The sequence below is a fragment of the Lolium perenne genome, chromosome 3 (assembly GCF_019359855.2).
Source record: "Lolium perenne isolate Kyuss_39 chromosome 3, Kyuss_2.0, whole genome shotgun sequence".
In the NCBI taxonomy this organism is placed as follows: domain Eukaryota; kingdom Viridiplantae; phylum Streptophyta; class Magnoliopsida; order Poales; family Poaceae; genus Lolium; species Lolium perenne.
In genome coordinates, this window is record NC_067246.2 from 286063935 (window position 1) to 286082327 (window position 18393).

Here is an 18393-nt window from a genome sequence, read left to right on the forward strand (position 1 = left end):
TAAACAAGGTCTAGACATATTCAAACCAGAAAAATCATGTATATATCTACCCCTAAAACCCTAAACTCTGTCTTATGAAGTCAATCATGAAGAGAAGTGGTTTTGGGTTTCAAACATGGAAATTTCAAGAACCTCCCAAAATATTTATTTTAGAGTGACTAATAAGGATCCATGCTTACCTTTTCATTTTCATAATTTAAACTTGTTTAAATCTTTGTCAAACCTAGGATTTGACCAAGATTCAAATATATGGGCATAAATTCAAAAAAATCAGAAAAATGAAAAACAAAAGCATATAGTCTTCTTATGTCATATAGTAAGCATTCAAGTTGATAAATTAACAAGGTTTGGACATATTCAAACCATACAAATCATGTATCTACCCCCTAACCCTAAACTAGATCGATCTTATGAAGTCTAGCATGAAGAGAGGTCGTTTTGGGTTTCAAACATGGAAATTTCAAGAACATCCCAAAAGCTTCATTTTAGAGTGACTAAGAAGGATCCAGGCTTACTTATTCGTTTTCACGTGTTAAACTTGTCTAAATCTTGGTCAAACCTAGGATTTGACCAAGATTCAAATGCGCAGAAAATTAAAAAAATCCGAAAAATGAAAACCAAAGTACATAGTCTTCTTATGTCATATAGTAAGCATATTCAAGTTGATAAACAAGGTTTGAGCCTTGATCTGTAGTACTGGGCAAAACCCTAGTTTAACCTATTTAATTATAGATTCGTAGGTTGATTTTTCTACCTTTTTATTATTACTATGCAGCACATGTGTGTTTGCCCGTCGAGTGAAACTCGGAGGAAGAGGGATCACTCGGAAGGAGAGAAGAAGGGAGAGCATTATGGTGTCTCCCCTTTTTCGGGTGATGATGTTGACTTTTGTGCAGGGTTTGTCAGTGAGCAGGAGGTGCGAGCGAGCGAGCGAGCGAGCGAGGCCGAGAATGAGAGAGATTTGTTTTTTTTGTGAGAGGGACAACCGAAGGATCCAGAAGGACCCACAGACTTCCAATACGCATCCTGATGCGTCTTCTCTTGACAAAGAAGATGGCTGGGAGTTTGCGTACCTATCGCATGTGACTTGTGCTCACTGAAGTGTGGGACCTCACGCGTGGGCACCACACGTAAGTGACAGACCTGTTGGTGTAAAACTCGGTTGATTATTATAGTGCATTAGAACAAAGTTTCCTATGGATTCAAGGGTAGGAAATCCAAGTTAACTCATTTACATGACATTATTTTTCTTATGTCATATAGTAAGCATTAAAGTTGATAAACAATGTCTAGACATATTCCAACCAGACAAATCATGTATCTATACCCCTAACCCCTAAACTCTGTCTTATGAAGTCAAGCATGTGAAGAGATGTGGTTTTGGGTTTCAAACATGGAAATTTCAAAAACCTCCCAAAAGCTTCATTTTATAGTGCCTAAGAAGGATACATGCTTCCCTTTTCATTTTCATGTTTTAAACTTGTTTTAATTATCTTGGTCAAACCTAGGATTTGACGAAGATACAAATGGGTGGGCACAAAATTCAAAAAAATCAGAAAAATGGAAAACCAAATCACATAGTCTTCTTATGTCATATCGTAAGCATTCAAGTTGATAAACAAGGTCTAAATATATCCAAACCAGACAAATCATGTATCTACCCCACATCGATCTTATGAAGTCTAGCATGAAGGGAAGTCGTTTTGGGTTTCAAACATGGAAATTTCAAGAACATCCCAAAAGCTTCATTTTAGAGTAAATAAGAATGATACAGACTTCCCTTTTCATTTTCATGTTTTAAACTTGTTTAAATCTTGGTCAAACCAAGGATTTGACCAAGATTCAAATGGCCCTAAAAAATTCAGAAAAAAATCAAAAAAATGAAAAACCAAAGCACATAGCATTCTTATGTCATATGTATAGTAAGCATTCATGTTGATAAACAAGGTCTAGACATATATATTCAAACCAGAAAAATCATGTATATATCTACCCCTAAAACCCAAATTAAACTCAGTCAATCATGAAGAGAAGTGGTTTTGGGTTTCAAACATGGAAATTTCAAGAACCTCCCAAAAGCTTCATTTTAGAGTGACTAAGAAGGATCCAGGCTTACTTATTCGTTTTCACGTGTTAAACTTGACCAAGATATGATTCAAATGCGCAGAAAATTAAAAAAATCAGAAAAATGAAAAACCAAAGTACATCATATTCAAACCATACAAATCATGTATCTATACCCCCTAACCCTAAACTTTGTCTTATGAAGTCAAGCATGAAGAGAAGTGGTTTTGGGTTTCAATCATGGAAATTTCAAAAACCTCCCAAAAACTTCATTTTAAAGTGACTGAGAAGGTTACATGCTTCCCTTTTCATTTTCATGTTTTAAACTTGTTTAAATTATCTTGGTCAAACCTAGGATTTCATGAAGATACAAATGGGTGGGCACAATATTCAAAAAAATCAGAAAAATGAAAAACCAAATCACATTGTCTTCTTATGTCATATCGTAAGCATTCAAGTTGATAAACAAGGTCTAGATATATCCAAACCAGACAAATCATGTATCTACCCCCTGTCGATCTTATGAAGTCTAGCATGAAGGGAAGTCATTTTCGGTTTCAAACATGGAAATTTCAAGAACATCCCAAAAGCTTCCATTTTAGAGTGACTAATTAAGAAGGATACAGACTTCCCTTTTCATTTTCATGTTTTAAACTTGTTTAAATCCTTGTCAAACCAAAGATTTGACCAAGATTCAAATGGGGGCCTAAAAATTTAGAAAAAAAATCAAAAGAGAATGAAAAACCAAAGCACATAGCATTCTTATGTCATATGTATAGTAAGCATTCAAGTTGATAAACCAGGTCTAGACATATATATTCAAACCAGAAAAATCATGTATATATCTACCCCTAAAACCCTAAACTCTGTCTTATTATGAAGTCAATCATGAAGAGAAGTGGTTTTGGGTTTCAAACATGGAAATTTCAAGAACCTCCCGAAAGCTTCATTTTAGAGTGACTAAGAAGGATCCAGGCTTATCTTTTCATTTCATGTTTTAAACTTGTTTAAATCCTGGTCAAACCTAGGATTTGATGAAGATACAAATGGGTGGGCACAATATTCAAAAAAATCAGAAAAATGAAAAACCAAATCACATTGTCTTCTTATGTCATATCGTAAGCATTCAAGTTGATAAACAAGGTCTAGATATATCCAAACCAGACAAATCATGTATCTACCCCCTGTCGATCTTATGAAGTCTAGCATGAAGGGAAGTCATTTTCGGTTTCAAACATGGAAATTTCAAGAACATCCCAAAAGCTTCCATTTTAGAGTGACTAAGAAGGATACAGACTTCCTTTTTTATTTTCATGTTTTAAACTTGTTTAAATCTTGGTCAAACCAAGGATTTGACCAAGATTCAAATGGGCCTAAAAATTTAGAAAAAAATCAAAAGAGAATGAAAAAACAAAGCACATAGCATTCTTATGTCATATGTATAGTAAGCATTCAAGTTGATAAACAAGGTCTAGACATATTCAAACCAGAAAAATCATGTATATATCTACCCCTAAAACCCTAAACTCTGTCTTATGAAGTCAATCATGAAGAGAAGTGGTTTTGGGTTTCAAACATGGAAATTTCAAGAACCTCCCAAAATATTTATTTTAGAGTGACTAATAAGGATCCATGCTTACCTTTTCATTTTCATAATTTAAACTTGTTTAAATCTATGTCAAACCTAGGATTTGACCAAGATTCAAATATATGGGGCATAAATTCAAAAAAATCAGAAAAATGAAAAACAAAAGCATATAGTCTTCTTATGTCATATAGTAAGCATTCAAGTTGATAAATTAACAAGGTTTGGACATATTCAAACCATACAAATCATGTATCTACCCCTAACCCTAAACTCGGTCGATCTTATGAAGTCTAGCATGAAGAGAGGTCGTTTTGGGTTTCAAACATGGAAATTTCAAGAACATCCCAAAAGCTTCATTTTAGAGTGACTAAGAAGGATCCAAAGCTTACTTATTCGTTTTCACGTGTTAAACTTGTCTAAATCTTGGTCAAACCTAGGATTTGACCAAGATTCAAATCTTGTGAGAAAATTAAAAAATCGAGAAAAATGAAAACCAAAGTACATAGTCTTCTTATGTCATATAGTAAGCATATTCAAGTTGATAAACAAGGTTTGAGCCTTGATCTCGTAGTCTTGGGCAAAACCCTAGTTTAACCTATTTAATTATAGATTCGTAGGTTGATTTTTCTACCTTTTTATTATTACTATGCAGCACATGTGTGTTTGCCCGTCGAGTGAAACTCGGAGGAAGAGGGATCACTCGGAAGGAGAGAAGAAGGGAGAGCATTATGGTGTCTCCCCTTTTTCGGGTGATGATGTTGACTTTTGTGCAGGGTTTGTCAGTGAGCAGGAGGTGCGAGCGAGCGAGCGAGCGAGGCCGAGAATGAGAGAGATTTGTTTTTTTTGTGAGAGGGACAACCGAAGGATCCAGAAGGACCCACAGACTTCCAATACGCATCCTGATGCGTCTTCTCTTGACAAAGAAGATGGCTGGGAGTTTGCGTACCTATCGCACGTGACTTGTGCTCACTGAAGTGTGGGACCTCACGCGTGGGCACCACACGTAAGTGACAGACCTGTTGGTGTAAAACTCGGTTGATTATTATAGTGCATTAGAACAAAGTTTCCTATGGATTCAAGGGTAGGAAATCAAAGTTAACTCATTTACATGACATTATTTTTCTTATGTCATATAGTAAGCATTAAAGTTGATAAACAATGTCTAGACATATTCCAACCAGACAAATCATGTATCTATACCCCTAACCCCTAAACTCTGTCTTATGAAGTCAAGCATGTGAAGAGATGTGGTTTTGGGTTTCAAACATGGAAATTTCAAAAACCTCCCAAAAGCTTCATTTTATAGTGCCTAAGAAGGATACATGCTTCCCTTTTCATTTTCATGTTTTAAACTTGTTTTAATTATCTTGGTCAAACCTAGGATTTGACGAAGATACAAATGGGTGGGCACAAAATTCAAAAAAATCAGAAAAATGGAAAACCAAATCACATAGTCTTCTTATGTCATATCGTAAGCATTCAAGTTGATAAACAAGGTCTAAATATATCCAAACCAGACAAATCATGTATCTACCCCTGTCGATCTTATGAAGTCTAGCATGAAGGGAAGTCGTTTTGGGTTTCAAACATGGAAATTTCAAGAACATCCCAAAAGCTTCATTTTAGAGTAAATAAGAATGATACAGACTTCCCTTTTCATTTTCATGTTTTAAACTTGTTTAAATCTTGGTCAAACCAAGGATTTGACCAAGATTCAAATGGCCCTAAAAAATTCAGAAAAAATCAAAAGAATGAAAAACCAAAGCACATAGCATTCTTATGTCATATGTATAGTAAGCATTCATGTTGATAAACAAGGTCTAGACATATATATTCAAACCAGAAAAATCATGTATATATCTACCCCTAAAACCCAAATTAAACTCAGTCAATCATGAAGAGAAGTGGTTTTGGGTTTCAAACATGGAAATTTTAAGAACCTCCCAAAAGCTTCATTTTAGAGTGACTAAGAAGGATCCAGGCTTACTTATTCGTTTTCACGTGTTAAACTTGACCAAGATATGATTCAAATGCGCAGAAAATTAAAAAAATCAGAAAAATAAAAAACCAAAGTACATCATATTCAAACCATACAAATCATGTATCTATACCCCCTAACCCTAAACTTTGTCTTATGAAGTCAAGCATGAAGAGAAGTGGTTTTGGGTTTCAAACATGGAAATTTCAAAAACCTCCCAAAAACTTTATTTTAAAGTGACTGAGAAGGTTACATGCTTCCCTTTTCATTTTCATGTTTTAAACTTGTTTAAATTATCTTGGTCAAACCTAGGATTTCATGAAGATACAAATGGGTGGGCACAATATTCAAAAAAATCAGAAAAATGAAAAACCAAATCACATTGTCTTCTTATGTCATATCGTAAGCATTCAAGTTGATAAACAAGGTCTAGATATATCCAAACCAGACAAATCATGTATCTACCCCCTGTCGATCTTATGAAGTCTAGCATGAAGGGAAGTCGTTTTCGGTTTCAAACATGGAAATTTCAAGAACATCCCAAAAGCTTCCATTTTAGAGTGACTAAGAAGGATACAGACTTCCTTTTTTATTTTCATGTTTTAAACTTGTTTAAATCTTGGTCAAACCAAGGATTTGACCAAGATTCAAATGGGCCTAAAAATTTAGAAAAAAATCAAAAGAGAATGAAAAAACAAAGCACATAGCATTCTTATGTCATATGTATAGTAAGCATTCAAGTTGATAAACAAGGTCTAGACATATTCAAACCAGTAAAATCATGTATATATCTACCCCTAAAACCCTAAACTCTGTCTTATAAAGTCAATCATGAAGAGAAGTGGTTTTGGGTTTCAAACATGGAAATTTCAAGAACCTCCCAAAAGATTTATTTTAGAGTGACTAATAAGGATCCATGCTTACCTTTTCATTTTCATAATTTAAACTTGTTTAAATCTTTGTCAAACCTAGGATTTGACCAAGATTCAAATATATGGGCATAAAATTCAAACAAAATCAGAAAAATGAAAAACAAAAGCATATAATCTTCTTATGTCATATAGTAAGCATTCAAGTTGATAAATTAACAAGGTTTGGACATATTCAAACCATACAAATCATGTATCTACCCCCTAACCCTAAACTCAGTCGATCTTATGAAGTCTAGCATGAAGAGAGGTCGTTTTGGGTTTCAAACATGGAAATTTCAAGAACATCCCAAAAGCTTCATTTTAGAGTGACTAAGAAGGATCCAGGCTTACTTATTCGTTTTCACGTGTTAAACTTGTCTAAATCTTGGTCAAAGGATTTGACCAAGATTCAAATGCGCAGAAAATTAAAAAAATCAGAAAAACGAAAACCAAAGTACATAGTCTTCTTATGTCATATAGTAAGCATATTCAAGTTGATAAACAAGGTTTGAACCTTGATCTGTAGTACTGGGCAAAACCCTAGTTTAACCTATTTAATTATAGATTCGTAGGTTGATTTTTCTACCTTTTTATTATTACTATGCAGCACATGTGTGTTTGCCCGTCGAGTGAAACTCGGAGGAAGAGGGATCACTCGGAAGGAGAGAAGAAGGGGAGAGCATTATGGTGTCTTCCCTTTTTCGGGTGATGATGTTGACTTTTGTGCAGGGTTTGTCAGTGATCAGGAGGTGCGAGCGAGTGAGCGAGCGATTCGCGCGAGGCCGAGAATGAGAGAGATTTGTTTTTTTTTGTGAGAGGGACAACCGAAGGATCCTGAAAATGAAAAGGCAAGCATGCATGGATCTTTTTGAAACCAAAAACCACTTCTCTCTCATTCATGCATGCTTGCCTTCATAAGACAGAGTTTAGGGTCAGGGGTAGATATATACATGATTTTATGGTTTGAATATGTTTAGACCTTGTTTATCAACTTGAATGCTTACTATATATATGACATAAGAATGCTATGTCCTTTGTTTTTTCATTCTTTTGTTTTTTTTTTCTGAATTTCTATGCCCATTTGAATCTTTTGGTCAAATCCTAGGTTTGACTAAGATTTAAACAAGCATAAATCCTAGGTTTCATTTTTCTGATCTTTTTTTAAAAAAATCTTCCCATTTGAATCTTGGTCAAATCCTAGGTTGTTTGACCATGATTTAAACAAGTTTAAAACACGAATATGAAAAATTAAGCATCTATCCTTCTTAAGTCACTTTAAAATGTAACTCTTGGGAGGGTTTTTGAAATTTTCATGTTTGAAACCAAAAACCACTTCTCTTCATGCTTGACTTTCATAAAATCGACCGAGATTAGGGTTAGGGGGTAGATGAATGATTTGTCTGGTTTGAATATGTCCAAACATTGTTTATCAACTTTAATGCTTACTATATGACATACGTGTATCTCTAGATCGCAAATTTAACTAATGTAACACAAAATATATACAACAAAATATATATCATTAGAAAAACTCAGATGTTATACTATTTAATGGTATAATTTTTATAGCATAAATATTATATTATATTAGTTAAATTAACGATATTGGGATACGCGTAGGCCTTGTAAACCGGGACGGAGGGAGTACCCAGCTATAACTCCTCTTTCCTCTCTATCCCATCGTCTTCTCCCCTCGTTGCTAACTGCACGGATTGATTTCTCTTCTCGTCTTCTTCCCAAGGACCGTTGGAAAATGGAGATAAAAAGCTGCAGCACATGGAGTTCCGTCGGGCCATCGCCGGAAATAACACTCACAAGCAATGGAGGGAGAGAGAGATGGCGATTTAGAGTTCCATGTCCATGAGAAAGTTCCGTCGTGGGCATGGGTGGAAGCTCTCGACGCAGACATGCAGACCTGGATCCAATCCTTCGGCGACGGCGGCCATGTCATGGTGGATCAGTTGGTTGTGCCGCCTGCGATGGAGATGGTGGCGCCGCCCGCGATGGACACGGTCGTGGCCGTCATCGACGAGGTTGTGCCTGCCGTCAACAGCGAAGAAAAAGAAGAGGCTCAGGGCGTCATGCGTGAAGGCGAGGGGGCGGTGCTCGTCGTCCAGGCAGAGCAGGCGGAGCTCGACCATGGCGAGGGCGCGCAGGTGGTTGCTGCCGTGCATGTTGCAGCCGCCAAGAATGCTAAGGAGAAGTATGAGAGCAAGTACAATAAGTCCTAGTCAGCTGGCCGGCTACAACGCCGGCGACATCGAGTTGCAGAGGGTCTTCGCTGTAATTTCAATCTTGTTTGGGTGCCTTTCTGTAATTTTTGTCCTTTAATATCATCAGTGGTTTCCCGCAAAAAAAAAAGCTGGCTACAAGGATTAAAATAATATATTGGTGTCTAGTTCGAGGAGAGAGAAGCGGAGAGAGAGTGTAAGAGCGGAAATTCAATTCGGCTCCCGGGTGCGTATGCTCTCTCTGCCAAAAAATCATATTTCAAAATGTCGAAAAATTTGGACACAAAATTCTACATGTACATCTCCATAATATACGAGCATTCGTCAAGTTTCATGAAAACCGATATTTTGTGTGGTCTATATAAAAAAGCGAAAGTTTATCTACCCCCTAACCCTAAACTCAGTCGATCTTATGAAGTCTAGCATGAAGAGAGGTCGTTTTGGGTTTCAAACATGGAAATTTCAAGAACATCCCAAAAGCTTCATTTTAGAGTGACTAAGAAGGATCCAGGCTTACTTATTCGTTTTCACGTGTTAAACTTGTCTAAATCTTGGTCAAACCTAGGATTTGACCAAGATTCAAATCTTATGAGAAAATTAAAAAAATCAGAAAAATGAAAACCAAAGTACATAGTCTTCTTATCTTATGTCATATAGTAAGCATATTCAAGTTGATAAACAAGGTTTGAACCTTGATCTCAGTAATCTTGGGCAAAACCCTAGTTTAACCTATTTAATTATAGATTCGTAGGTTGATTTTTCTACCTTTTTATTATTACTATGCAGCACATGTGTGTTTGCCCGTCGAGTGAAACTCGGAGGAAGAGGGATCACTCAGAAGGAGAGAAGAAGGGAGAGCATTATGGTGTCTTCCCTTTTTCGGGTGATGATGTTGACTTTTGTGCAGGGGTTTGTCAGTGAGCAGGAGGTGCGAGCGAGCGAGCGAGTCGAGCGAGCGAGCGAGCGAGTCGAGCGAGGCCGAGAATGAGAGAGATTTTTTTTTTGTGAGAGGGACAACCGAAGGATCCAGAAGGACCCACAGGCATCCAATACGCATCCTGATGCGTCTTCTCTTGACAAAGAAGATGGCTGGGAGTTTGCGTACCTATTGCACGTGACTTGTGCTCACTGAAGTGTGGGACCTCACGCGTGGGCACCACACGTAAGTGACAGACCTGTTGGTGTAAAAACTCGGTTGATTATTATAGTGCATTAGAACAAAGTTTCCTATGGATTCAAGGGTAGGAAATCCAAATTAACTCATTTACATGACATTATTCTTCTTATGTCATATAGTAAGCATATTCAAGTTGATAAACAAGGTTTGGACATATTCAAACCATACAAATCATGTATCTATACCCCCTAACCCTAAACTTTGTCTTATGAAGTCAAGCATGAAGAGAAGTGGTTTTGGGTTTCAAACATGGGAATTTCAAAAACCTCCCAAAAACTTCATTTTAGAGTGACTGAGAAGGTTACATGCTTCCCTTTTCATTTTCATGTTTTAAACTTGTTTAAATTATCTTGGTCAAACCTAGGATTTCATGAAGATACAAATGGGTGGGCACAATATTCAAAAAAATCAGAAAAATGAAAAACCAAATCACATTGTCTTCTTATGTCATATCGTAAGCATTCAAGTTGATAAACAAGGTCTAGATATATCCAAACCAGACAAATCATGTATCTACCCCCTGTCGATCTTATGAAGTCTAGCATGAAGGGAAGTCGTTTTGGGTTTCAAACATGGAAATTTCAAGAACATCCCAAAAGCTTCATTTTAGAGTAAATAAGAAGGATACATACTTCCCTTTTAATTTTCATGTTTTAAACATGTTTAAATCTTGGTCAAACCAAGGATTTGACCAAGATTCAAATGGCCCTAAAAATTCAGAAAAAATCAAAACAATGAAAAACCAAAGCACATAGCATTCTTATGTCATATGTATAGTAAGCTAGCATTCATGTTGATAAACAAGGTCTAGACATATATATTCAAACCGGAAAAATCATGTATATATCTACCCCTAAAACCCAAATTAAACTCAGTCAATCATGAAGAGAAGTGGTTTTGGGTTTCAAACATGGAAATTTCAAGAACCTCCCAAAAGCTTCATTTTAGAGTGACTAAGAAGGATCCAGGCTTACTTATTCGTTTTCACGTGTTAAACTTGTCTAAATCTTGGTCAAACCTAGGATTTGACCAAGATATGATTCAAATGCGCAGAAAATAAAAAAACAGAAAAATGAAAAACCAAAGTACATAGTCTTCTTATGTCATATATATAGTAAGCGCATTAAAGTTGATAAACAAGGTCTGGACATATTCAAACCATACAAATCATGTATCTATACCCCCTAACCCTAAACTTTGTCTTATGAAGTCAAGCATGAAGAGAAGTGGTTTTGGGTTTCAAACATGGAAATTTCAAAAACCTCCCAAAAACTTCATTTTAAAGTAACTGAGAAGGTTACATGCTGCTTCCCTTTTCATTTTCATGTTTTAAACTTGTTTAAATTATCTTGGTCAAACCTAGGATTTCATGAAGATACAAATGGGTGGGCACAATATTCAAAAAAATCAGAAAAATGAAAAACCAAATCACATTGTCTTCTTATGTCATATCGTAAGCATTCATGTTGATAAACAAGGTCTAGACATATATATTCAAACCAGAAAAATCATGTATATATCTACCCCTAAAACCCTAATTAAACTCAGCCAATCATGAAGAGAAGTGGTTTTGGGTTTCAAGCATGGAAATTTCAAGAACCTCCCAAAAGCTTCATTTTAGAGTGACTAAGAAGGATCCAGGCTTACTTATTCGTTTTCACGTGTTAAAGTTGTCTAAATCTTGGTCAAACCTAGGATTTGACCAAGATATGATTCAAATGCGCAGAAAATTAAAAAAATTTAGAAAAATGAAAAACCAAAGTACATAGTCTTCTTATGTCATAGTAAGCATATTCCAGTTGATAAACAAGGTTTGGACATATTCAAACCATACAAATCATGTATTTATACCCCCTAACCCTAAACTTTGTCTTATGAAGTCAAGCATGAAGAGAAGTGGTTTTGGGTTTCAAACTTGGAAATTTCAAAAACCTCCCAAAAACTTCAATTTAGAGTGACTGAGAAGGTTACATGCTTCCCTTTTCATTTTCATGTTTTAAACTTGTTTAAATTATCTGTGTCAAACCTAGGATTTCATGAAGATACAAATGGATGGGCACAATATTCCTAAAAATCAGAAAAATGAAAAACCAAATCACATAGTCTTCTTATGTCATATCGTAAGCATTCAAGTTGATAAACAGGGTCTAGATATATCCAAACCAGACAAATCATGTATCTATACCCCCTAACCCTATAGTTTGAGGCCATTTGGATGAGGTCGAAAAAATTCTTGGATTAGAATCGTGTTGTTCGAACCCCGTAGTTGGATTTTTTTGAACCTTGATCTGTAGTACAGGGAAAAACCCTAGTTTAACCTATTTAATTATAGATACGTATATCGATTTTTCTACCTAGGATTTGACCAAGATTTATGGGCATAAAATTCAAAAAAATCAGAAAAATGAAAAACCAAAGCACATAGTCTTCTTATGTCATATAGTTAGCATTAAAGTTGTTAAACAAGGTCTAGATATATTCAAACTAGACAAACCACATGTATCTACACCCCCTAACCCCTAAACTCTATCTTATGAAGTCAGGCATGAAGAGAAGTGGCTTTGGGTTTCAAACATGGAATTTTCAAAAACCTCCCAAAAACTTCATTTTAGAGTGACTAAGAAGTATACATGCTTCCCATTTCATATTCATGTTTTAAACTTGTTTAAATTATCTTGGTCAGACCTAGGATTTGACAAGATTCAAATGGGCATCAAAATTCAAAAAAATCAGAAAAATGAAAAACAAAAGCAAATAGTTTTCTTATGTCATATTGTAAGCATTCAAGTTGATAAACAAGGTCTAGACATATTCAAACCAGAAAAATCATGTATATATCTACCCCTAACCCTAAACTAATCTGTCGATCTTATGAAGTCAATCATGAAGAGAAGTGGTTTTGGGTTTCAAACATGGAAATTTCAAGAACCTCCCAAAAGCTTCATTTTAGAGTGACTAAGAAGGATCCAGGCTTACTTATTCGTTTTCACGTGTTAAACTTGTCTAAATCTTGGTCAAATTTAGGATTTTACCAAGATTCAAATGCTATGAGAAAATTAAAAAAATCAGAAAAATGAAAAACCAAAGTACATAGTCTTCTTATGTCATATAGTAAGCATATTCAAGTTGATAAACAAGGTCTAGACATATTCAAAGTTTCAAACTAGACAAACCATGTATCTACCCCTAACCCCTAAACTACTGTCTTATGAAGTAAAGCATGAAGAGAAGTGGTTTTGGGTTTCGAGACATGGAAATTTCAAAAACCTCCCAAAAACTTCATTTTAGAGTGACTAAGAAGGATACATGCTTCCCTTTTCATTTCCATGTTTTAAACTTGTTTAAATTATCTTGGTCAAACCTAGGATTTGACAAGATTCAAATGGGCATCAAAATTCAAAAAAAATCAGAAAAATGAAAAACCAAAGCAAATAGTTTTCTTATGTCATATAGTAAGAATTAAAGTTGATAAACAAGGTATGGACATATTCAAACCAAACAAATCATGTATATATCTACCCCTAACCCTAAACTCTGTCTTATGAAGTCAAGCATGGAAATTTCAAGAACATCCCAAAAGCTTCATTTTAGAGTGACTAAGAAGGATCCATGCTTACCTTTTCATATATTTTAAACTTGTTTAAATCTTTGTCAACCCTAGGATTTGACCAAAAGATTCAAATGGGCATAAAATTCAAAAAAATCAGAAAAATGAAAAACACTACGAACAGTGAACAATACTGTTTCGCGTCCCTACAGTACACCATGGACAGTGTTGCGAGTGACTTGTGTCCTTCACGGATAGAGATCAGGTGACATGCACCTTTCGCATGTCACCTGGTGACATGCGGCTTAAATCTAAATTTAAATATTGCGAAAAAATCATGTCCCAACCTATAGCCCTCTCGATTTATAGGCCCCTGCCGCCTCTCCCCATTCACTTCACTTCTCGCTACCTCACTCCTCTCGATTTATAGGCCCCTGCCGCCTCTCCCCATTCATCTTCAAAATCCTATAGCCCCAACCTGTACAGTGCTCGTCGGCGGCTGTACCATCCACAACCTCTGTATTAGCGCCTCCCTGCACCCCCATCTTCCGGCAATGAATCCCACGAGTGGACAAGGGGGCCTGTTAGGTGTGCGGCCCACCGTCGTAATCCCCCAGCAGCAACTAAAGGACCTCGCCGCCAACTTGCACGCCCCCCTACAGCTGCTGCAGCAGGCGCATGGCGGCCTCGCCGTTGAGTCTGATGTGCCCACCAAGCGGCAGCGGATCAACGACCTCTCCGTGGGCTCAGACGTGACAGTCCTGCTGCAGCTGCAAGACAACCTCGCCGTCGCTGGGGAGTCGGTCCTCTCCAAGGAGGAGAGCTTCGAGGTCGATGGTTAATGTAGTTTAATCATTGGTTTAAAACTAGTTAGCCCCCTACTGAGTATTATTCGGTGGGGATTTGATGCAAAATACTTCATTCACCATGTTTTGGCGTGAGTATTTGCGGCAGATCAGGACAACCTGAGAGATAGCCTGTCCTGGGGCATTATTACTCGTAGTTTTTTTTTTGACGGGTTCCTCGGGCCTTATTAGTGAAGCGTCCAATTTCTATTCACGTAATCCATGCCAGCAGGCCTCAGGACTTGTGATTTTGCATTGGAATCAATCCCTCAGCCTGATCCATGCTAGAACGGGGTGGATGCCTGGAAGGAGAAGCAGCAATCGGAGCACGTATGTGGAACGACCAGAAACGCGAGAGCATAGAGGTGTTGCGGTTCCACGTCCACCCGACGTGCGCGGAAGTGTTTCTGAGGATCCCCGCGACTACGATCTGTCCAATACTCTTACGCAAGAAACGGATAAAATGTGTTCTTATTAAGAAAGACCCAGATATTACTCACTGAACCATGTGAAAACACGTCAACCAAACAAGGCACAAGGGATTTCTACTGCACTAATACTAGCTGCATTACCACTTTCGAACTTCAATGCAAACTTGAAACTTCAATGCAGTCTTTTTCCCCCTTTCGAACTTGAGATCCAGCCTCTCCATCGATTGATGCATAGGGCAAACTTTATTAGTTCATGTTTCGTTCTTAGTTTGAAACTTTATTACTCCAAGCTCCGGAGTACTCATATTACTACAGTATTGCAATTGAAATTTATACATATTACAATTACTATTGAAGTTAGTCTTGTACAGATTACTATGAGTATTGAAGTTTAAGTCCTGCAAACTTTCGGAGTACTATATTTTTACTATTGAAGTTACACTCTTGCACTTTATTAGTATAATATCATGTGTCACACAGGGTCGCTCTGTGAATCTACCATCTAATGAAGGACGACAACATGAAGCGTCTCTGCAAGTAATCAGGCGGTCGCTCTGGATGAGTCACGCGAGTTGATTGACCATGCGTCCAAGCTCCGAGATGTGAACGCACATCTGGTAAACCGTGCTATGAAGCTATGGAATGAGTATGCCGTACTCTTGAATGAGCACTCATCTCTATCAAAGGAGAACTCATCTCTATCGAAGGAGAACCTCTCCATGGTAAATCGAACGGGTCTCTAACGAAGGAGAACATCTCCATCCTAAAAGAGAACTCATCTCACGAAAAAGGAGAACATCTCCATCCTAAAAGAGAATTCATCTCTGAAAAAGGAGCACACCTACTACAAGTGGCGGAGCATGACGGAAACAAGTAATCTTCTTCGGGTGTGAAGAAGTTGTACCCATATGTGCATGTAGAGAGGTGGAGACGGTTGCCGATGAGACAAGTGAGTAGATTGAGGAGGGCAGCCACAACCCACAACGTTTGTAGTTACAAATCTTCTATCATAAAAGTAGTAGTATCGAAATTAATATGTATCCCTTAATATATATGTGGTGTTTGACAATATATAGTTTAACATGCAAGGACTCTGCAATGTAATTTGTATCGATTTGATTGGCTTTCTACCCAAGTGAGCATGTGTCATATTTGTCCAAGGTTTGATTTTTGCATCTTATCATATTTTGTTGAATACCATACTAAAAAATTCCATGTGCATCATTTTGATGCGAGAGGTGAGGGTCTCAACTTCCATTACGAAAAGGATTTGTCAAGACATGAAACATTGGATAAAATCCTTGACTGTACCACGCAAGTGTGGCACCTAGAAACAATGATTAAAATTCAAAGCTGCATCTCCTACCAATACAAATGGTATATCAGACAATTTTGAAACAAATTGAATCCAACCCGAAATAAATTAAATTATATTTGGAAGAAGATATGTAGAAGTACCTGTACGGTAGGACGCTATGTGCAATGCACGACATATTGGCAAAAAATTACCCGCATGTACCAAAGGCATGGGCACCAAGATCTGATGCAAATTTGAATTCGGCCAAAGGAGGGTACTAGCAAAGATTTCGATCGTGTCGGCGATCCGGACATTCTTATGAAGTAAAGGGAATTTGATCATCTTGGTCTTGCAAGTAATGAAATGTGGGGACTCCTAAGATCGACGCCTTCAACAACGATGTTTCTTTTTCATCGAAGCTAGTGGTGACAACTTTGATTCCTATTCGGGTGATGCGAGATATCCATGAGATCATCAAGAGGATCTTGGAACATGTTGAAGCACGTGTCGACATTCTGCTCTCGTGCTTGAAGGCAGATGATTTTGATATGGTGATGCAAAAGCCGCCATATGGTCAATAGATTGTTATTATATACAAGGATGTTGTTTCTTGGGTCATCATCTAGATCTTTTGTTTTCTTATGTGTTAGCAGTACTTTATGGAAACTATGTTAGTATTGTCTTATACTGAATTGTTGCTATATCACGGACACCGGATGCTTATGTTCTGTGACATTATGGAATGTATGGAAAAAAGATGACACCTTTTTAGCTATTCAGAAAAGGCAAAAAAACAACAACAATTTGTTTCCCACAATAAAATGAAATCTTATTGCACCTTTCCCCAAAATGGTAATGCACATTTTACCTTGGGCATTTTCGTTAAGACCCATGGTTTTTTATATAAAATGGTAGGCCATATTTTGAAGCTAGTTTTTTTTAAAACATATCAAAATTCAAGCTTATCATTTTATAGCCACAAGTTCACTTTTTTTTTCTTCATTTTTTCCAAAACAGGGGTGGGAATCGTTGCATGCCATTCCTTGCAAACATTGGCGAATGTCGGAAATAATCTTAGATAGGGCAAACTCTAAAAGAAGAGGTAAATACCGAAATAGTCCCAAGACATTGTGATGCATGTAATTCTAACGCAATCCCAATAAACCAAAACATATTTTATTATAAGTAGAACCTATATACATACCAATTATGTGATCAATGGCAAAACTTTAGTTCTTTTGAAAATCATTTTGTAATTCGATCGATCAAGAATTTTTTCAATATCTTTTGCTCGATGCACAACTCGGAATTTATGATCTTTGTCGTCGAGCCATTTCAGGAGTCCTTTAAGTCATAGGATAGGAAAAACGTATGTACATCTTGTCTATTTGAATCCTATGGGAATATGAGTTTCTTTGATTGTACCAAAGGGATTTTTCACGAGGGATGACCTAATGTTTTGTTCATATAGGATTTGTAGTACAAGATTCATATGGGATATGTTCCCTATGAATATAACCAATAGTGTAGAATAATTCCCGTAGGATCTAAATCCTATAAATCAAAGGAGCCTCGGTTGTTTCGTCACCACATATAAAATCAGCGCCAACTCAATGAGATGATAAATGTTGTCGGATGAAACATGGCGTTTCTTTCAAATATAAAGAAATATCTGAAGTCTTCAATTCTACGCGTATGGTAATGAATAGCTCAAGGTTATTTTACATATACTAAGATCCATGATACATCAATCTTTTTAATGCGGAGAACGAGTCTATATATGTTTTTGGTACCTAGTCCATGTTTTGTTTTCGAAATCGGCTCCACGCAGTGTTCACTAAAATAGGCGCAACTTTGTCATATGAAGTCCGTTTTAAGTACTCAAATGTTCAGAAAAAAACACATATATATGAATGGATATTCACTAAAAATCAAGGTAGGATGGCTGCCGTACCGCCCATGCTTACAAATGAGACCTTGATGGGGTCGGACAGCGTCCATTTTTTTATTCGCGCATCCACCAAACCATTTCAACGAAGCGCCAAAACACCGGCGAAAATAGCTCGGGTTGCCGCCTCCAATTTTCAAATGTTCGAATTTCCCATCTTATCCTTTCATCAAAAACGTCCCCAGCGGTTCTTCTCTTATTCGGGCCAAGGCCAATCTCACCCCAGCCATTAAAACATACCACCGGCACAGGCGCCGAATCCCACATCTCTCACGCGTCACCCACCGAATCGGAGCATCTCGCCCGACGACGGCAGTGCACCACCGTCCCACCTCGCCACCACAGCCTCCTGACCAGCCGCTGTAGTGTCCGAGAA